Source organism: Cydia pomonella, chromosome 7 (assembly GCF_033807575.1).
Source record: "Cydia pomonella isolate Wapato2018A chromosome 7, ilCydPomo1, whole genome shotgun sequence".
Taxonomy (NCBI): Eukaryota; Metazoa; Arthropoda; class Insecta; order Lepidoptera; family Tortricidae; genus Cydia; species Cydia pomonella.
The window spans coordinates 4,750,549-4,775,114 of NC_084709.1; the positions used below are offsets into that span (position 1 = coordinate 4,750,549).

General features: G+C 37.2%; 1 protein-coding gene across 1 annotated transcript in view; it reads left to right on the forward strand.

Annotated features, from left to right (window-relative positions):
- The window catches only part of LOC133519630 (uncharacterized), a 138,370-nt gene that overhangs the window by 25,161 nt on the left and 88,643 nt on the right, over positions 1–24,566 (forward strand). The gene's annotated exons all lie outside the window — the stretch shown is intronic.

The window sequence follows — 24,566 nt, forward strand, 5'->3', positions numbered from 1 at the left end:
TTGAATTTTGGTCCGTTCTGTGTATGTATGTACATTCCAACAAGGCATATAAATTAATTCACGCTCGCGCGCGAGTACATGACAGTAGGTCACATCGATATTCTTGTCCTAAAATATTTTGGTAAACTCGTACCACTTTAGTATTTGTGCCCCAAGTTAGCTCACGTATGGTTATGGCCGAGTGTTTATGTTTAGCTGGTGTTTGGCTGCATGCACATAAAATTAATGGTTTTGTTTCCAGCTGTAAAATAAAAACCTACGGCGCAAAAGTAAGCACGGGCAATCTTAGACGACATTTAAAGGATGATCACCAGATCCAAGAACCTGAAAAAACTCGTGCTGAAGTTCAAAGAATAACCACATTTTTTGATACACGACGCACATCGGTCGCAGATACCTTGTCGTCAGAAACAAATAGAAACCGAAAATGGCTCCTGGCTCGTGATCTGGCTTTGTGGATATGCAGATCTTTATTACCTTTTGATTCCGTGTCCGACGAGGCGATGATAGATTTTTTTCTCAAATACAAGGTCATCGTTAAGAAACAAGATCTTCCTTCCCGTACTACGATTTCGAGAACTGCACTAAAAGATGTGTTTCGTAGTATGAAAGCACACATCAAAGTTCTAATACAAAGTTCCAGCCCGAGGTCTGTAGCCTTAACAACCGATTTGTGGAGCGACTCGTATAAAAGAAATAATTATTTGACATTGACCTTACATTACTTGAATGAATCTCTTAACCTGGAAAATTTTACTCTAGCAACTCAATTAATCGAAGGAAAAAAAAACTGCAGAAAAAATCAAAGATCATGTTCAGGAACTATTGATAGAATATGGATTGATGGATAAACAAGTGGTCATGGTAACTGACTCTCTGGTTCGAACGTCAAAAAAGCTGTTAATTTATCAAATATGGGGTCTCATTTATGTCTTGGTCATGGACTTCATAATTTGGTTGTGACAGATGGAATTAAAAACACTCCTGAAGTCAATAAGATTGTTACAAAATGTAAAAAAAATGTACAATGTTTTCGATTCAGATTACCGGAACTTGAAAAAGATGCTGATGAACGGCGATTGTTAATGGAGGTGGAAGAAGCTGCATATGTTGTTGAGTATGACGAACTTAATCCGATAGATGAGTCTGAGACTGAGTCTGACGAGGTGATGTCAAGAGAACAGCATATTCCATCGCTTAAAACTGCCACACCGACGCGATGGCATAGCGTTGTAGTTATGCTAGAGAGTATATATAACCATGCAAATAGAAACCCCATTCATAAGCTGCTTGGAAAACTAAACAAAATCGAACTAAAAATAGAGGATTATGAATGGAAACTGATTAGTGATTTAATTAAATTTTTAAACAAATTTAAAGATGCTGTGAACATCATGAGTGCTTCAAATTCGACAACAATTAACGTTGCACTTGTGTTTAGGTGTGAGCTAGAAGACACTTTGAAACAGGTTAATGATGACGAATGCCTATTGATAATTAGCATGAAGAAAAATATGTTAAGCAAGCTGGATCACCGATTTCCCATTAACAAGGTGCTTATCGCAGCAGCGTTGCTGGATTGTCGGTTTCAAGGACTCCATACGGTGGATACATACCTTGAAAAGAACGGGGAAACCAGAGTTACGTTTCTATCCTCTTACATAAGGGAACACATAACAGAAAGTGATCTCCCAAAACACCTGCGGAATAATAGCAGACTAGAAAACAGTTCTAATGATGCCGCAATTGCTGGACCAAGTTCGTCATCAAAGATGCTATTGGCCATATCCCGGAAGCATACCGCTGCCGCTGCCGGTAGTATTACTAACGATGACACTATCGTAAATGACTGTTGGAAATACCTCGGGGGTTGTGATCCAAACGATTTGTCGGATGGTGACCTTCTTCGTTATTGGCGGGAAAAGAAAAATAGCTATCCTTGGCTTTATGCTCTTGTGAGAGCCTTAATGTCCATTCCCGCCACGAGTACTCGTACTGCCTGCTAAGAGATGCAGACTAAGTCCTAGCAACGTGGACAAAATAATTTTTGTCCATGACAATTATGACTCATGTAAGCAAAGCTTTAAAATGTGAACTGTTCATATGTTAATGCTTTGCTTAAATGCTTACATGAACTTGACAGTTTGTTACTATGACCAGGTGATTAAAAAATATATGTATGTGCCATGCTGACGTTGTTTAAATTAATAGGTTTAAATTGTTTTTTCGTGAAAGAAAATGTTTTATTTGTTTCTTTCTTAGAGTATTAAATAAACGGTTATTTTTTCAAATTTTAGTTGTTTTTATTAATTACGCCGATCACGCCGATTACGCCGACGCCGCCGGCTATTTTTGGACCAGACGCCGCCGCCGATGGTTTAGCCTTCGGCGCACACCTCTAGTATGTGCCTGACTCCAGTTAAACTCTAAAATATTTAATTTTAAGTTAAATTTAGGGTCTGATTCACAATGTCCAATTAAAGTATTGGATAGCTAATTGACAAATAAATTAACTGCCAGATAAAATTTCCTACAAAATTTAGTACTTTATCTACCAGTTAAGATTATTTGAAGATTGTGAAACGCCAACGATGACTTTATTCGTCAGATAAGTAGCTAGTAGCTTATTCAGGACTTTACTTGGACATTGTGAAACAGGCCCTTAGTATAATAAAAACATAATATTTTGTGTGCTTAAGAAATTAAGTTAAAACTAAAAGTGTTTGGACCAAGGTCTGAAATAACAGATACCTAACTCATGTGCTTTGACATGGGGTTCTTCAAGAAGCAGGTATTTAGGGTTCTCAAAGGTTGGCAACGCATAAGTGGCTCCTTCGATGTTGCTTATGTCCATGGGCTGCGATGACTGCTTCCCATCAGGCGGCTCGTCTGCTCGTTTGCTGCCTATTACATAAAAAAATGCATTGCTCTCGGAAAGCATCATTTTGTTAAATATAACTTCTGAAGAAGACCATAAAAAGATGGCATGTTAAACTTTGTTATGAAGTCAGTTCTTTTGTTAAAAGTAGGCGCCTCATTGAAAACAAAAAAAATACCAAAATTTTAATAAACTCACATAACTTACTATTATCAACACACACACACACACATCATTTTTCATACAACAAGTATAGCAAGTATAGCAACACGACTGAAACTATACCATAGACAATAAAGCCTGCACTAAGCGCCGGCGCCGGGTCGTTGCCCCCGGGTTAAGGCACGGATTTCTTAAAGCAATCCGCTTATTAGGTATTCTATATCGTGTGTACATCGTGGGCGTGTTGTAACCACTCCATTTAAGGACTATGGACGTTGCTTATGAACTCGGTGCTTGGACGGTTTTGTTTTTGTTACTAGTGGTTTTGTTTTTGAATTGTTTATGAATTTTGCGGAGTCACTTGGGAATAGAGAAGTTTGGTATGGAAGATTTTTTTACGGTGTGAAACGTGTTTTTTTTTTATCTTGACTGCTAAGCAGTTTGACCGATGTAGCTACTTGCGGAGTTCTGTAAAAGCCACCAGCCATGGTTCTTAGGAAGGTTTAACTCACCATTTTATAATTTTGATGAGGATTTTAAGATTTATTAACAATTCAAGCAGCTCAGTAGCCTTCAACAAACCTGATCACGCTTTTCGGCATGGACGTTAGATGTGCAGAATCGGCGAGAAGCCCAAACCCAGGTTTAAAACTATTTAATTAATGTGCTTATTATAATAATTACCGAAAACCGTAACAAAACCAGCAAAGGCGGATTCAACAAAACCCCAAATCAATTCCACGCTTCTCAATAAGAATTCTCTGTTCCCCTCGTCTGTCCCTCATGTTCGGCCGCTGACCCTAGAGGGCCGAAGACAAACCTTGTTGTGATAATTTATAACGCTTATAAAGCATGTCTTGGCCAATATTCATTAATATACCTCGACAAATTTAGATTACACCTCGAACTTGATGTTGAATTTCCTCTGGTTTCCATTCCACTTGTTCGGGAAGTGTTGGTCTTATTAGTCTTCACTTGGAAGTCTTCGGTTTTTTGAAAGTCCACTGTCCGAACCTTGAAACTTCTCTTTAAACTTGCCAATTTCAATTTTTGTCTGTCCCTAATGTTCGGCTGCTGACCCCGATGGCCCACCTCGTTGTATTTTTTATTTATTTTTTTTGCATTCCATTCGACTTGATCGAGAAGGCTTTTTACACTTTACTTCAAAATGTATCGTGTTTCCGATGCTGAAAAAATTCTCGAAGAAAGTTATGTTGAGACTCGAATACTGTCTAAATTGAGAAATTATTCCAGCAATATTCAAGACACTTCATATTTAGGTACACCGTGTGTTTCAATAGCGGTCGTTTTATTGGTATTTTAGACAAATAAATTACCAAAATCCTAACCACCGCTCGCCGTCGGTAGGGTGTTCATCCTCATACCTTAGAGTCTAAATGGTCGCGCACTGTGCGGTTTAAGAGGAATTTCCTCCCGCGGACGCTCCGGCTGTGGAATGAGCTCCCTGCCGAAGTTTTCCCGAGGGTATACAGTATGGGGTTCTTCAAAAAAGGAGTGTACGGGTTTTTAAAGGGTCGCATGTAACACCTCTGGAGTTGTAAGCGTCCATATGCTACGGTAACTGCTTACCATCAGGCGGGCCGTATGCTTGTTGCCACCGACGTGGTATAAAGAAAAAAAACAATTCCACTTTACTTCAACGCTTCTCAATACAAATTCCCAGTCCCCTCGCCTGTCCCTAATGTTCGGCCGCTGACCCCAGAGGGCCGAACACACAACACCTCGTTGTGATAATTTATAGCGATCTTATAAAGCATAGTCTCGACCAATATGCATGAATATTCATTTATTCATACCTGGACAAATTTAGATTACACCTCGAACTTTCCAATTTGAATTTTCTTTGCATTCAATTCTAACTTGTTCGTGGACTTGAGTCTTTTTAGTCTTTACTCGATTATTTATCGGTTTTCCAATGGTGCTGTGCTGGATAATTTCTTAAAGAGCATTCTGTTGAGACTGGTCTTGAGAAGATTCTGTCATTATTTCAAAAATATTGAAGACACATCGTCTTCAAATACAAATTGTGTAAGTACTTTAGGTACGGTCGAGGAAATTGATTCTTTAGCACTTTGCGGTTCAAGTAAATTTTGTTATACGTACTTATGCTAAGAGCTGTCCAATGTAAGTTGAACCGTAAACTGCTAAAGAATCAATTTCCTCGACTGTACAACTTGTATTTGAACAGCTATTGTGTGTATTGTCATTTTTCTATGTAATGATGAAGTTTTTGTTTCATTATTATGATTTAATTAAAAAGTCAGCTTAGTATTTCGTAAAATAAAGCCGATACTCATATTCCGACACCAAATACTAAATCCCTTGCCAATTTTAACTCAAGTCAATGATAACTGTCGGAGATGTAAATAAGTACAAGTCTTTGATGTCTGGCATGTCTGGATGGAATAGGCTAATGACGAATTGTTCCCCAAAGTACAATGTATATTGTAAACTTTGTTTAGTTACAAATAGAAGCGTCTGCGAGACAAGTTTCAATCATTCAAATAGAAATATTTCAATTTTGAAAAGCGAATAAATATGTAAATAAGAAAACCGGCTTAAAAGCGTTTAGTTGTACCTAAATTGATTGGATTCTGTAGGGTTTCAAATAGGTTAGAAGCTATACTTATTGGAAGTACAAAAGCTACTGAAGGTCAAGAGCATCATGTCTAGACGTATAAACTTAGCGGAGCGGATATTTAATCTTGCAGAAACTTTCTTTATTAAAACCCTAGGCTAACGCAGTTTTGTAGTTTGTATATTGAATTTTTACACATCAAGGTTAAATGCTATGAAACAATCATACGGAAACTAAAATAGGCCAGGGCAGACTTTAACCAAAACCTTAAAAGGTTAAAGTTGATTCGATGGAAAAAACACGGAAAAGTATCTAAGTTTCAGTTTTATATCGTTACCCTGCAATGTGCATACCATTGCAGTAACATTTTAGTATAAATTGCTAGTGATTATAGCCAAGGGATCTGCGAGCATAATTTTAAACAGAAGTTAATTTAAGAGTTATTGATATAAAAGGCCAAACCTGCGCGTTGGCCATATTTTTCGTCGCAAGTTTCGTACGGCGCGCCATATGTTTTATCTTATTCTAAGTTTCTGGCTTTGCGCCCCCTCTTGAAGTTCGACCAGTATCTATATGCTTTGCATATATCAAAAAATAAGAGTGCATAGTGCCATAATGTCGCGCAGAAATACTGCAACAGTAATGCAGGTGCAGGCTGAATCCGAACGTCACCTTAAATAGTATGATAGCATCGAGCATATATGATGAGGGAGAAATAATGATAGCCAAATAAATTTAGTAACAACACAAAGCAACCTTTTCTAGTTTGGGATTGTTAGAATTCTCAAAAATACAAATTCTGAATGAAATCGTGTATCAAACCCATCTTTCTGCTTGACTCTTAGATAGTTTCACAAGATGTCACCCCAGTACAATTTATAACCTTGAAATGTGACAATAAACTGCATTTGTAAAGAACAAATGAGAACCTACAACTATTATACCTCTATCTAACACGTTGGAGCCTGTCCATCGGAATCCACAGGTTCTATAAATACTGAAAACACAGTTCCAGATAACTAGACCAGCATTTTATGTTACAAACTAGTTGTTAGCTTCTATTTTGCGTCGATGTATTTTTAGCGCAGGTTACTGGGCAATCTAGCATCTAAGTGCGAACGGACATTGCTGGTCTAAAATTACTTTACGTGTGCTGAAATATATGCTCAGGTAGTTTTAAGGCAAATGTGATGATTGGAAATCGAATGTACGAGCGTTTAATATTTGCGAAATTCTTTATTGCAAGTAATTTCAATTTGTCTGCGTTCGTTTAGCAGTACTTTATATAAGTTTAGGTAAACGAATGAGAAAATTTACCTAATCTATACCTAAGTAATGCTGCACGTACTGAACGCTTTCATATAATCATCATCTTGTCCTTTGAGAAAAGAGCGTACTCTCAACATAAATCCAGCAACGCACTTGCAAATCCTATTGTGTTGCTGGTGTCCATGGGCGACGGTAGTTGCTTATCATCAGGCGATTCGTCTGCTAATAGTTTGCCTCCTGTATCATAAAAAGGCCCTCCCAAGTGTTCCGTTTTCAATCAACGCTTCATTGCGATCTTGACAAGATCGGAGCTACAAGATTGTTAATTACAGGAAGTATGTATCTAGGACAAGGAACGTGGTAACAGTGGTAACCATCCATTAACCTCACAGCCTCTTACTGCACACGTAACACACGTAAGTCGTAAGCGATGCAGCGCAGGTCGGCGGGCGACATTCCGGCGGCGAAAAGCGAGAGTCAAGCGTTCAAGGTCTAGATGATAACATGTGGAAGAGCCCTTGAGGCCTACTCGCATAACAAATTTATGTTTTATTTTACTAATGGGGCCCAAATCAAAACCTTCAAATTTGCAAAAAGAAAAAAATATGCACAAGCAAATTTTTGAGGAATTTTCGTTTTTTCGTAAGCTTAATTAAAACTGAAAATCAAGTACACGAAAACACGACAGCTGTTCCATGTGTTCCAAGTAGGGAATGCAAACCGGTTTTAACCGAAACCGAAAAAACCGGTTAAAACCGGTTTTTTGACGGAGACCCAAAACCGGGTTTTTAGAATTTGTAAAAACCGGTTTCGGTTTTATTCGGTTTTTTTATTTATTTAACTAAGTTGCATGTTTTATTCATTATAAGGGTGTAAATCGGTCCTAAACCGGTTGAATCGACATCAAATCAAATAATGTGGTGTTGTGTTAGTTTGATCAACAAACCAAAAAAATAATTTTATATAATTGGTTTGTTCCTATTCGTAGTTACAAATAACATTAAGTCATTTGACAATTCCCATACAATACAATAAAATAGTCAGATATTCTGTCTTTAATTTCGTGATAAAATCGTGTATATACGAGGGCTGCTATTTATATATCCGGAAACCGGGATTACAATCTTCTTAAATAGTATATTTGACCTCCATGGTAAAATTTGAACTTGTTTAAGTACTGGCCGGTATATTTTTTCTTTCTTATTAACGCTAGTGTTTTGTTTTTGACGGGTTTTAAATGTCATCTCGCTGCAAGAATGGAACTCACTCGTGAAAATATTCGTGCTATGATTTATTATGATTTTCGGCGTGGTTTAACGCAACAACAGTGCATAGATCAACTAACTTCAACTTTTGGGGATGAAGCTCCATCTAAAACTACTGTGTATCACTGGTTTAGTGAGTTCAATTTCAATCGTGGACGTAGTATGCTTACGGACGAAGTTAAGGCAGGTCGCCCGAAATCGGTCGTTGTACCACAAAATATTGAGGCTGTGCGAAAACTTATAATGGACGACCGACATGTTACGTACCGCGAGATAGAGTCGACTCTGGGTATTTCTAACTAGCATTAATAGCATATTACATGATCATTTAGCTGTAAAAAAAATTGTTCGCGTTGGATACCGCACAACTTAACTAAGGAGCAAAAAGATGCTCGCGTTGAATGGTGCAATAAAATGTTAAAAAAATATAACCGTGGTGACTCAAAGGCCGTTTATAACATCTATACAGGTGACGAATCCTGGATCTGCATGCGATCCCGAAACGAAGCAACAATCAACGGTATGGGTGTTTCAAAATGAGCCGAACCCTACGAAAGTTACTCGTGCAAAAAGTACATTGAAACAAATGGTGGCCTGCTTCTTCGGTATTAATGGCCATGTAGCTACAGTGCCACTAGAAAACCGTAAAACGGTTAATTCAGATTGGTACACGACCATTTGCTTACCGGAAGTATTTAAACAAATTCGTAAAACTAACCAGCGACGAAGAATCATTCTTCATCATGACAATGCCAGCTGTCATACGTCACGCGAAACAACTCTATTTTTGGAAGGTCAAAATGTGGAATTAACGGGTCATCCGCCGTACAGCCCTGACTTGGCACCCAATGATTTTTATTTATTTCCCAATATAAAAAATAAATTACGCGGTCAACGATTTTCGACCGCTGAAGATGCTGTCGACGCATTCAAACAACACGTTATGGAGGTACCTCAGGCGGAGTGGTAGAAGTGCTTCAAAAATTGGTTCACACGAATGCAAAAGTGCATAGATCATCAAGGGGAATACTTTGAAAAACAATAAAACCATTTTCAGCCGTGTACGTTTCTTTTTTTGTTTCCGGATATATAAGTAGCAACCCTCGTACTATACTAGCATTCGTTTTTACATGTGAAGCAATCTTTTCTTTATTCCATGGCGATGAATTTAAGATTGTTGATTCTAAAAACCGAAACCGGTTTTAACCGGTTTCGGTTTTTTTTGTGGTAAAACCGAAGAAAAAACCGGTTTTGAAAAACCTCCGGTTTTTGCATTCCCTAGTTCCAAGTATTGCGAGTTTGTCCTCATTTTGATTACCTCATGCTGAACTGTATTAGTTATTCGTTAAAACGATATAGCACAAAACACCTCATGGTTCAGTTATGGTATCGAATCCTGGCTCGTACTACTGGGACAAAAATGTAATATGTAGAATGATAATAGGTGGCACCAAACGGGCGCTCCAATGCCAAACAGCATTCTTTACCAGACAATACATTAAATATTATTATGTAAATAATGAGTTGCCTATTTTGTCATTCCGAAAATGGACGATGCGACAATTTGGTAGCGACGTCCGCGACGTTGCGGTGACAAAACAATTTATATTAATTACAATGTAAATCTTCGAACATAATAAGATAAAATTAAGTTTCCTGTGGTATGCGACAGAGAAAAACGATTCACAGCAACTAATTATTTAAGCCTTTGTGATGGCTTTGTTATTAATGTCCAATACAGTGTTGTGGATGTTAAAATAGTAATTATACGCACGAGACATTGAATATAGCATGAGCATGCAGAAAAATGCAAAAAAGACAATTAACCGCACGGTGTCGAGGATTTTCAGTAATGTTGTTTGTGGGCACTAACTAATCTTCTTAACAGTAATGTCATGGACACTAATACACGCTAATTAACATGAGTTTGAATCAGTAACTTCAAAATAATCCGCATTTTTATGCCTCTCTGGTGTTAATCTACGCTTTAAAAGAGAATTGTTAAGAAATAACTGTAGACTATCAATTTATCAAAAATACAGTTTCCAACACCTTGCGATCATCACCGCTTAATTGTGATGATCTCCGTGTCCAATTGTTTTGTTTTGCGTCGTTTGCAAGCGAGTTTGTCTTTCGTGCCAGTTGCAATAAAAGTTTTTTTTAATATCGTTTTTAAATTTAGCATTACAACATTTCTTAGATATCATGTTTCATAAACGATAACGCCTTTATTATTAGCTTCTCAGAATATAAAACCGACAATAATGTTTACGTCATTTTTGATTTAGTCGCTTTTCGATATCTAAATATATCTTCGCTTTTACATGTCTGTGATTAAAGAAAACGAAAGTTATTGCTGGCCCAAACAGACCTCCTTGAGCGATCCCAATTTAATTGAATGCTCTTGATTTCAATTTCGGTAAAATGGCCTCCTTGTTTGTATAACTTAACACACGAACCTTTTGCTTCCATCCACGTCATTTGTTTCCATCGATTTCCGATATCCAAAATCCGCATCCGCAGTACATTGCAGTTGCAGGCATGCAGGCCCTAACATACCTTCATGAGCAATCCCAATTTTAATTGTACGCTCTTGATTTCAATTTCAACACTATGACCTCCTTGTTTATATAACTTAACGCACGATGCGCAAACAGTACATGTTTTATTACCTGGACCCATTTACAGTGCAATGTTATCCAAAATCTCAAAACTATAATGACGCATTCAATTACAACGTTCGTAATTTGAATGTGGCTTACGCAACAGTTCACAACAGTGCTTCTGATACTGTTAAACACATAACACAAGAATTGAGTCAACACGAAAACTCTTTCGCACGTCTTCCGTATGAATTGAGTGATGCACGAATTCTCGCGGCCCCGGGTCGTGTAATCGTAATTAATGTATGTAAAATCTTATCTTCTATGTTGAAATTAAGGCGTCATGAGAACGGGTAATTGCCTATTGAGGTTTCGCGCTGGATTTTAAGTCTTGAATGAAGACATAGATCGGTAAATATGTTAGTGTGGGCCTATCGAAGGCTAAGGTGAATTTAAAGATTACGCAGCGGCTGACAATAAGTTTTACTTCAGTATGCTTAATTTAAGATTCGTCTCTATTTGACGGTTTTATCAATATAAAGTAAAATTATACACAGCTAATCGTAAGAATCTCAAAGAACTCAAATTGCGAAAAAAGCGATAGAGACTAGAGAGGCTGTTAAAGAAATTTCGATTTTCGGGCCTCTGGGGGTGGGGCGTCGTAGTTTAATACGAGTATAGACCGTGTTTTTCATTACGACCCGTACCTTGACTCGTATTTTCATGTTATTAACGGTTAGAACTGACAAATCTGCGCGTCATCGTGGATGACACGAACTATAGAACATATTTAAAATATGTATGTAACAGCAATCTTTAAAGAAAGTAAACTCGGAACATTTTTACTGTAACCTTAAACGAGTATACTTCGATTTCGACAATACTCTCTCCGACGAAACTCTTTCCACATGATTATTCCGTGATAAAAATCTCAAAATTAGTTACATACTCCACACTTTTAACTGACAAATTTTAAACCTTATTACCGACACACAAGGTTCACCGATGATTAGTCTAGAGTACAGTCACCAACAGATATATCGGAGCGGCCGAGTTGCTCAAAAATATCTGAACACGCACTCAAACGCCTTGACAATAGAGGCGTGTTTGGATATATGTGAGCACTTTGGCCGCTCCGATATATCATGGCGACTGTACAATTAGTACAATTACTTTCAGCCGGTTCTGCGTTATGGGTGTTAGGTGCGTTTATGACGCAACCACCATGGGAATAGTTGGATACACTTTCGAACGTATTATTACACCTTTTCCCTTAAGGGCTACCGATTAAAGACTTTGCATAACCATCAATTATGATCATAACCGATATAAATACAAACGTTTATTATAGTGTTTATGGAGTTGTTTTGAAACGATAATTTAAACGTATAGGTTTAATAGTATCGATTAGTCTGACAGTAATCTTATTTTGCGATGTTTCGGCTTCCATTCGGTTTAAGTGACTTAATCTTGTTATATACACGTGAGAAACAGACTGCTATTACCTGCACAAGAATTACTCACAGTACCTATCGTATTTTATTGCCAATTAATATGGAACTATCGTGTTCATATTTTTTATCTGTACAATGCAATGCTCCTTACCTTATAATTATAAATAAGGATAAGGTAATAATAGAAATTTATTTCAGATATTATACACTTTTACACAAAATTACAGCAAGTACAGTAACAGGAAAACCACAAGGAATTAATTAATGCCTACAAGGAATAAAAAGTAATTTAATAATATTACATTACGATACAAGTGCGAAAAATAGGAAATTCGAAACGAGTGGTGATAAATTAAAACACGACTGAAGGGAATGTTTTAAATCGACACGAGTTACGAATTACCTATTCGCACATGTATCGTACAACGTTTTACAGTACATATGGCCCTTTAAATGTTCGACATAATAACGTAATATGCAAATTTTCGCACTAGTGCGGTAAAATATGGTGGTACATATGTACTATAAATATTAATAACATGCGTGAATGCATGACTTTCAAACATCTCTATTATAAAATGTTACTTATTTGTAAGATTTAAAAGAAAAGTACATAAACGTCACTATCGTGTACGCTACTGGTGATAGAATATGATCTGAATGAACTTTTGCCAATGACTCACAGGCTATCTTTATTCAAGTAACGTGTCAAATCCTATGAATCATACTATCAGCATGCGTGCCACGCATATATATATCTCACTTAATTATAAAATTGCAAATGTAACCTTATCGTGTGCAAAATAAAGTACAAAATGGTCAACTAAAGTACAAAAAGATACGAGTTTTTGAACTTTAGGAAGGCCGTATTACATCTTACGGAATAATGTTAATATGTAACCGCGAAGTCAACTTACGGCGTTATATGGAATATACAGTTACATCAGCAACAAGGTCGTTCAAAAACTTGATTACATCAGATAGACTCCGCGTTTTAAAGAGGTAACTCACAAAATATAGGCGCCCTCTTGCCTACTTGTAAAAGACAAGCTCATCAGTGAGCCTCAACATTCACTGCACCTACAGCAGAGATTACTCGTGGAATTAAAATTTTGTGGATATTTGTTATTTAGCAGTTTCTTGGAAGCTTAAGTGTAAAATCTCTGTCTAAAAAGAGGGTCCTGTTTGTATAAATCTACCTAGTCACACATCACACAAAGCCCACATAGGTATTAACAAAAGAAAAGATCCGCCCATGAACAAATATCCAAGTTCATTACATGAAAAAAATGCTTTTATCAATATCCAGTTTCGTAAGGCTGTCTAAGTCAGAGTTCAGCAAAACGAGGCACGCGACCCGTATGCGCTCCGGAGGTCTAATTGTAGCTCTTCCAGTCATCCTAAAATGTAACATTTGAGAGTTCTTAGACCCCTGAATACAAAATTTACGGCTCTTTTAGCTTCTTAAAACTGGTATTATCTACTGCGGCTGGCTCCTCTTCTCAAAAGTTTGCCAACCCGTGGTCTAGGCTACGAGAGCACGTATCGGAGCGCCAGTGTGTCTGTAATTAGTCATAACACCGATGACTGATTAGTCATGAATGTTACATGTGATACGTAAGTGATCTGTGTTGGAGACTCATCCGAATTGTAAATCCACGAAAGCGGCATAAGTCGCGTGCCCGGAAACGTAGAAAGTGTAAGTTGCCATAAAATTAACTGCCCGTTGCTGTACCATAACAGAAATGCTAATTGAAATCGCCAATTACTTCGTAAGCGACTTTCTAGAACCACCATATGTTATTGTTCTGACCCACGCCATTCTTTTAGACCAGTGGTGGGCAACAGCCCCGACACGCGTCTTATAAAATAGTTACAACATGCCATTGGCCCACGATAATCACAAATCAGAATACATTGTTGCTACAAGTCTGGCCCTCCTCTAAAAAAATTTAAAGTTTATGGACCGCCATGAAGAAAGTTTGTCGACCACTGTTTTAGACATTAGAGACATTACAGATGCAAATCGAAAAAGTTTCCAAAAAGATGGGAAAGTTCTCGAAAGTTCCAGGTAAACTTCCCAGAAAAAAAAGGAAACTTCCATTTTGGAAATGGAAAATTTCAATTCCTCTACAAAAATATGAGAATTTTCCGAAATTTTTCCAAATGGAAATTTCGTAATTTTTGCAAACTTTCCGACGGCGCATTAGTACGCACGTTCCGGTGTGTCATCATACGGGCATCGCTATATACGTGATGTTTTTTCGACCCTTAGCCCAATTTCGTGAATTGAAAATATAGGACCTGCTGAGCAAATTTTACTATGAGACCAACCCAATAATCGCGAAATAATGTATGGAACAGCCAATTTTTTTTTCGTGATCAGGGTTAGAGCCATCCCATAGCAAAAGTTGTTGAATAGGTATGACCTCACGTCGCAAAATATGGTTAAGAGTTGAAAAAATGCCCCGTACTGTCTCGATCACACTGCAGCGACGTGCGGTGCATCAGTTTGATATTGCGTTAGCGTGGCAAAGGAGCTGGAGGAGAATGGCTGATTGGTTTTCTTCTGTACGCAACACTTGCTTATTGATCTCAAACGTCGCCTATTACGTGTTCTCGACTTCTGTTCAGCTTAGGGTCGTAACTGGTAAATAAATTAATATTTGGGGACAATCTTACACAGATCGACCTAGCTCCAGATCAAACTAAGCAAAGCTTGTACTGTGGGTACTAGGCGACCATAAACATACGTGTAAATACATACTACATGTATAGCATCTATAACTCAGGAACTAATATTCGTGATGAACCCGTGGCCTCCTGCTTCCTAGGCAGGGTCACTACCGACTCGGCTAGAAGGCCGTTAAACCAATATTTTTGTACCATAAAGTGTTAATTCGGTTTTATGTATTAACTTTAAAGCGGACGCATTATAATTTTCATATACTGTAAATTAATGTGGTTAACTTTCTTTCCGCACGAGGTAATCATAATCACACCACGGCATAGTAATATGCGATGCATCACTGGTTAAACTACATCCAAATCTAAATAAAAACACACCGTTTTTGCCCTAATAACCAATTACAAAACTTTACTTTCATTAAAGTAATCTTTTGCAAGCGCACATTGAATCATTGATTTGTAAATTGTATAGAATTTAATACAAATGTCGCAAGGCAAAAGTATAGATACTTATACAAGTAAACGAGTGCAAGTGTAAAAACACTAAAAACGCAACTCGTTCTAGTCGGCCGCCCGCGATGCCCCACTTGTGCGAGGAACTACTAAGGACCAGATAAGAAGAAGAATGTTGCTTTAGAAATTTAATTAAGACCTGAAGATGCTACCACAGAAGAACTTAACTGTGGATGTGAACCGTATAATTTATAATTTAAGAACCCAAACAAGCAATATCTCTGACTAAACCAAACGATACTGTAGGAACTACTAAGGACCAAATAAGAAGAATATTGCCTTAGAAATATTAAGTCATTTAAGATCTTCAGATGCTTTCAAAGAAAAACTTAGTTTTTTTTTTTCTTGTCAGTCACACCTGATGGAAAGTGAAGATAGGGTAAGATGGAGCTCACCGGTTCAGTAGTAGCCTACTTACTCTTGCTACACATGACGATGATGGACTACATGAACCGGAAACTAAAGTTATTATAAATATAATCAACCCAAACAACCAGACGGTACTGTACTACTCAGAGCCAGATAAGAAGAGGAATTATGCTTTAGAAATTTAATTAAGACATTTAAGACCTGAAAATATTACTACAGAAAAACTTAGTTGACTACATGAACCGAAACTTTATTATTAACCCAAACAAGCAAACTTATATCCGACTAAACCAGACGTTACTGTAGGAACTACTAAGGACCGTGAAATAAATGTATTTTTTTTTTTATTCAATTCAGACATTTAAGAAAGTACCTATCACAGAACAATTCGTTTGAATATGTGAAGGCTAGACTAAGGACATTATAACTAACCCAAATGAGCAATCAAATTCTGACTAAACCAGACGGTACATCAAGTAAATAAGCTAAGGAACTACTTAAGGCATCTTGACCATCAAGCCTATAAAAAAGATAATAGCTCCAATTGCAAACAAATTGTCACGGATAATCTCCTGTCAAGATGTCAAATTAAGCGTACCACATTACAAAAAGCCGACCATTGCCGAACTCTAAATAAAAACCCCACTGGGTTCGTGACATCTTCGAATTTAACGGCAACACCGGTTCATAAAAAAACCCGTCGTTTCCGGTGCGTCGCGTGCGCATCGTATGGTCATACTTAAAGGAATAACGGAACAAGTATACGAACGTTCTAAAGACTTATTACGTTTTTAGCCTGTTAGAAGACGCTTGCGCAACGGTGCTCGGAAATGCACTGCAAGACGGGAACTCGCCGTGTAAATGCTCAACCGTTTTCGTCAATACGCCGTGTCATCAGACATGCGAACTATTGACTGCTATTACAGTTTCGAACACGCAACTATTAATGATTTTATGTATCTGGTTCAATATTTAAGCATGTAATTAACCATAAATGGCTAAATGGACCGATTGCTTTTGTGTTATCTTTTTTTTTTTTGTTAGATTTGAATTATATTTGGCTGATTTGATGAGCTGTTTATTCTGGCCGGAATAAATACGAAATCAAAACTAGTCCCAAAAAAGTGTGTAACTTTTCGTTGAGTTACGAAAATACCATACGTTTACGTAACTCAGAGAAAGATTTTTTTAGGGCATTCGGTGAAATTGCACTTGTATTTTACGGAATAGGGAACTCTATCTATCCACCAAATTTTATTGAAATATGACGAAAAATAATTGACAAAAAATAAAAATCGGCCCAAAATACGATAGCGAGTATCCAATGCATTAAAGTTGCAGTTTCATAAGATCGTGAAAGATACGTATTTTGTAATAAATGTTGCATAATATCGTGTCGTAAATGATCCGGTTGGGATAACTGTTTTACAGGTAACGTTCTTACAATTTGTAAAAAAACTCAAGCAGGTTCTACATGAAATCAAGTATGTATGTTACATTAATAGCCCGCTCGAGCTAAAATTAGCAGTTCTTATCACTGACATTGACAGTACGTGTGTTCGCTGCGACTTAACACAATAGGTACAATGTAAGTGACCGCGTTTGTAACAAAGTATGTATTTCAAACAATGACTGCAACACTGTTAATTTATGATATATGAAACATTTATTTATAACTCAAATATGATAATATAAGTTGTACACTTCAATATAAGTTATTGTGCAAATGTACTAATGTATTTTGGATAACCACGAAGTAATAGAAGTTTTTCTAACATTAAACTGTAAGCCTAGGGATGCCACCCTGACAATGATCCGGACAATCACCCTTAAAATCATGACATTTAATGGACGGTCATTTGTCTAAAAATAACATTCACCTAGTCCCCCACAATCCTGACATGTCAGGGGAAATCCTCACGTAATAATAGTAAAACACTTTGCACAAAACAAGTACATACTATTGAGAAAACACAGTAAATGTGTACAAAGGCGAACTTATAGATGAAACTGAGAGAGACATTAGATACATACGAAAAGTATGGGAACCCTAACTGAAACTGCATTTTAAAATTGATGTTTTGATTTCAAGCACGGAAACATTGGTCGTGATGAATTTGTGATTGCTAAAATGCAAATTACATAACTAATAGCTTCGGCTATTAAAAGTATCAACAAACACTTAAAATAATGTCCGACTTTGAATTTTGGCAACGCCTGCTGGTTAAACTAATCATGTGGGGTAAAGTGAGTTAATTTGTAGCACTGGCTGAATGTGGGTTAACATCAGACTGAAATAGATCGTCGTCTGCGCGAGAGTTTATTAGTGAACCAGATAGATGTTAGATGTTGATCGGATTTCTATTCGGTGGCAAGTTGATTTATGAAATCTTAAATTAGATCGACAAGTTAAATATGATTAAGTAATGTTTAGAAATATTGGTGAAAGATTTTGACTGAACTAGATCATAATCATTATCATTATTATGTCATCCAAGAGATTACTGATGCGTAAAATTAATGCCGTCCCTAAGAATCTTCACGGATTTTATGCAGTCATGATCAAAATAACATGAAATTATAACAGTTTAATTATTACGTATCGGTCTTAATTGTCAAGCACTTAAGGATATAGGAGGCAAACGAGCAGACGAATCACCTAATAGAAAGCAATTACCGTCGCCCATGGATATATGTAACACCAGAGGGGTTACAAGTGAATTTCCGGATATATGATAGGAATAGGCTCTTTTCTTGAAGGTAATACTAAAATTCAGGAAGATAATACCGCAGACGACGGTATATTCCACAGTTTAGCTTACTTAGTGCTGAAGATGTTAATGTCTACTAGAATCATCATTAAATTCTATTATAGACTATAACAGTGTCAGGTACGAGATAAGCGGCAACGTTTTTCATGGCTGTGTAAGCCAATTCGGGAGCGGCAAACAGCGTAGGTATTAATCAAATGTGACTACCTTGTCCGCCTTCCGACAATACGTCTTCCTTCACGTTGTCGCAGAACCCGTTTGCATGATGCCGATCACTGCTAGCAATTCATAGGCTAGTACTGCTACTTAATTTTGTTATTTGTCTGTATAATTATGTCATTGCCACACTTTGTCTCCGTCATGAGTGTCATGCAAAGTTGGCTTAGTCCGACTTTAAGGGCGGTTTCAGACTTGCGTGATATTCCGCGGTACGAGCTTACACTTTCACCTACATCTGGCCTAAAGAGCTTAAACGCGCGTACTCTCGTATAAAATGCTAGTCTGTAACCGCCCTAATCCCGTTAACAAAGTCAGTCTCATTGCAAATCTCATCGACGAGTTCTCACAGAAAGACTATAGTTGAATCTTATTGTTGACAGTGGCTGCCATCTTAAGGAAACTAGACTCGTTCCCTTGAATTTAGATTTCAAAATACCGGTTCTAATTGCAATTTCCTCTTTACTAACTCAGACTATTTTATTTTTATTTCCTTCAATTGCTACTTATATCGCCGTCATAATCACGCATTTAATTGATTTCCTTTACTCTTTTTTTAATGATATAGGCAAACGAGCAGATGGATCGCCTGATAGTGAGCGATTGTCGCCCCCATAGATACCCGCCACAGCAGAGGGGTTGCAAGTGCGTTGCCGGCCTTTAAAATGGGCTACGCTATTTCCTTGAAGGTTTGAAGGTAGTATCGGTCCGGAAATACCGCAGGCGACAATTCATTCCACAGTTTAGCTGTGCGAGGCAGGAAGTTTCTGGAGACACGCACTGTTGAGGACTGCCAACCATCTAAAGCGGTAATGTTGTCGCGTAGGGCAATGGCGGAAAGAAGCGGCAGGGGTTAATCCTAACAATTCATCGGACCACTCCCCGTTATATATGCGATGGAAAAGGCGGGACAACTGTCGCAATTTTTTTAACTGTCCGACGAGACACATCACTCACATCAGTAATCCTTCCAGCGAGGTCTTCCTTAGATAACTTCACTGGAATCGTTATCTAAGTATTTTACGATGTTTATCACTTCTCGCAATTTGCAAATGAGCGATATTGGCGTTCCTAGGTCAACGGTCTATTTGTAGTTGTGTCGAAACGTCCGTAGTTTGATGAACTTGTTTCCGCTGACACATATCGCATTTAATCGTACGGTCTGCACCACAAGTATTATTGAAGCAAAATTACCTTCCTTGCACAACGTATCAGCATTGCGATACATCGAGGATGTGCCGCCAGCATCCTTGGTACAATTGCTCAAGGGCCTGATTTAGATTTAAGCTTTTAATAACTATTAATTTAGTCTTGTTTTTGCACAATGACGGTGATACTTGTGTATATATCCGTTATGTAACTAAATGCATATTATACTTAGAATGCATATTATAATATCAAGTGAAGTTTCAACCAGCTTTCATATTTGTATGTGTCAAAAGTTAGTAAGTCAATCTCCTCTGAGTATTGTTGAAGTTGATACTCGTACAATTTTCTTATATCTTGACAAGAAGTGAAATTCCGATAGATACAAGCTACAATTTTTGAGACTGCACTTAAAATAGAACTTAAAGAATGACGAGAATGAGAATATTAATTAGGGAGGGGCAGAGTGGTCATGACCCTTTTTCCGGGTCGTTTCTTATGCAAAGGTTGTCCATCGCTGTTCAACGTGGCAACGCGGCGGGCGTGACGTGACGAGCTCCTTTGCATCTGGGCGCGGGGCGGATTTTGTGAATAGTTTTTATGTTTGTTAATTTTTAATTTTAGGTTAAGATTTTAGTTAGTAGATTTTAAGATTTTCAAATTGTAATTTTTGTCATGAATAAGAAATATATGCTAAATTTCGTCAACCAAATAGGGAACGATTATATTATTATGGCTGCTATATTGCGAGCTCTCTGTCCAGTGCAAGCCGTAGTAATATACCGTTTATTTTATAGATATCTTATTATCTTCTCTTTCTCCTTTTCTTGACTAGATTATTTAGTAAGCATGAGTTACCATGCGTTACATGCTCAATTAAAAAAACGCTTCAAACGCTTTTAATACACAGTCTTATAAACAAATATTGTTTTCTTTGATTTAGACTAATTTTTACATATAACAAAAACTGGTCCATTTGGTTTCTAGTTTTGTGCAGACCGTACCAGACGTGTCACTGCAGGCACTGCAGCGCTGCAATCCGCGGCCTCGGAATCAGGAAATTGACTTAATAACTCCGATACAGCGCTTCTAATAGCGTCGTATCAATCTATTAAGACGGTGCGACTTGCTTACCACTTTCGTTACATTTCCAACTACTGAGTACGACCAGCGGTGGCAGCATGGTTCCATTTTTATCAACTGTAGCTATGCCCATCACTTTCGCGCTTACATATTTGTTAGAACGTGACAAGCATGGTGACAAATGATATAGAGCCGCCCATCTTAGCCCTACTGGTCGATCAAATACAGCAATGTACCTACTTGCATCATCTAATTGTGCCGCACCATTGCTTTCATTAAAGGTGCATTAGAGGATTACCTATGATGGAATATAATTCTAGAAACGCCGACAATCGGAACTGGAAACTACTTAGTGACGAGACTTGAGTCTTTTAAGGCCTGTAAATAAGACTCGACTCTATTTTAGATATATCATACTAAAAGTGTTAAAAAATATCTCAAATCGTTTTTAACAGGACTCACCGCTTAAAGTACTAACTATTAGGCATCAAGTAGTTTTCAAAAGGAGTTTTTTTTTCATGATATTGAAGTACCTCAATCTTTTGGTTCAAAATGCAAAGTACTCTGGCAGGGGTGTACATTCGAACACTACCTTTAACTATGCATATTTTCTAGAAATAAATAATAGTAGTTATGTCATATGTATATCACTGTACAATGTTTTCATATATGTACATACATATCTAATGCATATTGTTTTCTTTATTTTCAGGTAAGGACACGAATGAATGCTATAATTCTCACTTTTATGCAAGTATAGTAAATAATACATATATATTGTATATATGTAAATATGCAGTCCTAAAACTGGCTTTGTCAAAACTGAATCGGTTTAAGAGCCAGTATTTTTTAAATCGATATTTACCCTCAGTCCAAGGCGTTCCTTAGGGAGCATAACCAAGATGACAATCATTGATAGAAAACGCGAATCTAAATTTAAATACATACCCCCTTATTCATAAACGTGTACTAAAATTACGATGCCGCTAATCATCGTTTGTCCCTTTCCGACGTATTGGTATGATGGAAAGGGACAAACGATGATTAGCGGCATCGTAACTTTAGTACGCGTTTATGAATAAGGGGGTTAATGTATTGATATCTGTCATTCCGATACATTTATCTTTTTGTTTAGCATTTGTCGATATACGATTGTCAATATTGTCATTGGCTAGGATCCCACATATTCCTGAGCGACTTGTAGCGGATATTATTTCAGGCAACTATTCCTCGTTACTACGGATGCAGAGTTTCCTCATAACAGACAATCCTGTTTTACTAGACTCCAATACTATAGGACGACAGTATGGTGTTCTTCATGTAAGGATTAACACTTCTGGAGTGGAATCTTACCATCTTGCAGGTTTTATGCTTATTTGCCACTGTTCTAATGGATAGAAAACGAAGTCGTTTTGAAGGGACGTAAATACTAGCATAAGTGATGTAACGCTTGAATTAAATAATGTAGTAGTAGTAGTAGTAGTAGTAGTAGTAGTAGTAGTAGTAGTAAACACTTTAATGCACAAAACAAGTACGGTCGAGGAAATTGATTCTTTAGCAATTTGCGGTTCAAGTAAATTTGGTTGTACAAAGTGAACCACAACCTGCTAAAGAATCAATTTCCTCGACTGTACATAACACAGAAATATAATACAGTAAATGTGTACAAAGGCGACTTATCCCTTTAAAGGATCTCTTCCAGCTAACCTTTAAGTAAGTGAGAGCGATACATACGAAATATATTCTTCTGTCGTAGTCCTTCAGTACAATATGGTGTTATAATTTTTACGGCGCTTGTTCAAAATCACATTAAAATAAGATGATCTAAAACGCTTCTGTTTCTAAGGCTCATATACTTACGCTAATCAAACGATCATCAATTCGTATTATTCTCATATTATTCAATATTTACATTGCGTAACCTGATATAGTTCGTGGTTGTAATATTATGCGGCCCAGTCCCCTACATCGGGGTTATGCAATGTTTTAATAATGTTCATTTCCTAAAATTTCGTATCTGTGTCATATTCATTCGTAGCATCAGATGTTCTAAATTAAGTACTTATATCAAACGTTTGAATGTAGGTGAGAGTGTTTACTTACCTATGTTAATTATTAATGGTGATGTTTGAAAATAATTGACCAATATTTTTCTAATGCGCGGGTTCAAATCCTGACTCGTAAAAATGAGTTTTCCGGAATGTATTATTTGATATTTACCACTAGCTTTCCAGTGAAGTAAAACATCGTGAGGAAACCTGCATGCATCTGCGTAGAAATTCAAGGTGTATAAGAAGTCCCCAATCCGCACTGGGCTAGGGTGGGGACTATAGACCATGAGAGAAGTCCTGTGCCCAGCAGTGGGACATATATAGGCTGAATAAGTATTATTATTATTTATTATCTGTTCGCCCGAGTCTTTGTGTTCATTTGTATTAAGTACCTTAACCGTATCAAATTAACGTATTAGTTAAAAACTAAAAACACGATCAAATATTTATTTTAACACCATAAAACTCACGCATTGACGCAACGAAATTTTTTTGGGGAGTAAACATTAATGCTCGCAACCACAATTTCACTCTCTATTACCGCACTTTTTTTAGATTTGTGACATGAACACCTGTTTTGGAACAGTTCCTTTCTCTTGTTATCTATTTAATTTCAACCACATGTTCATTTGGGACCATTAATGTTCAAGTTTTAAGTTCACTACCTCCCATATCTGTTAGAGCAGGTGTTTTTAGAGGGGAAACGAAAATAAAGGGGACCTTCTATTCCTCTACGGCCTTAATAGCCATGGCAGTTTTTAAAAGAATAAATTTACATACTTAGGATAAGAAAGCATAATTTAAGGACTTGATATACTTTTGTGGAAAAACCATGCGCTACCTTTGTACCACTAAACTAATTCATTGCCCGAGCGAAGCAAATGTTGGGCAAAATTGCACAGTTCGCATTATTGTCAACCGTTTCTTGTTAAATTTGGTGAGCAAGTCCCATATTTATATGTTTTTTTAGATTACATTTTTTTTTTCAATATGGTAAAAGGAAAAATAGATATAACGCAGCAGAATCAAGTTAATTAAGTCAGTAAATACGGATTCGCCCTCATTGCGTGGCAACATGCTATAACTTATAACTCAAACCCCAATTTTACAAACACAACATATCGTAACTGCCAAAGACGTTCATAACGCTTGTTACATTTCATTCCAAAAGGTACAAAAGTCATTAGGAAACCTACAAAAATGCGCGCTTAATTGAATATATCATCTCCTAATGAACATGCGAGTTAAGTTAACTAGGATCGTTTACTCGAGGGCGCGCTCATTACGGGTATAGCAATTTATGTAATGACATATCAGGCGGTTAGTTACTTTAGGCTTTAGCAGTTGTACGGCTGCCGTGTATTCCGATGACTTGCTGGCGTCGAGTTATTGAACGTATCTGTGTAAATTGACCTCGGGTACAACATTAAGATCACCCATGTAATCCGTTTGACCATGTCCATTCTGTAGGACATGGTATTGGGCTGATAGAACCAGCA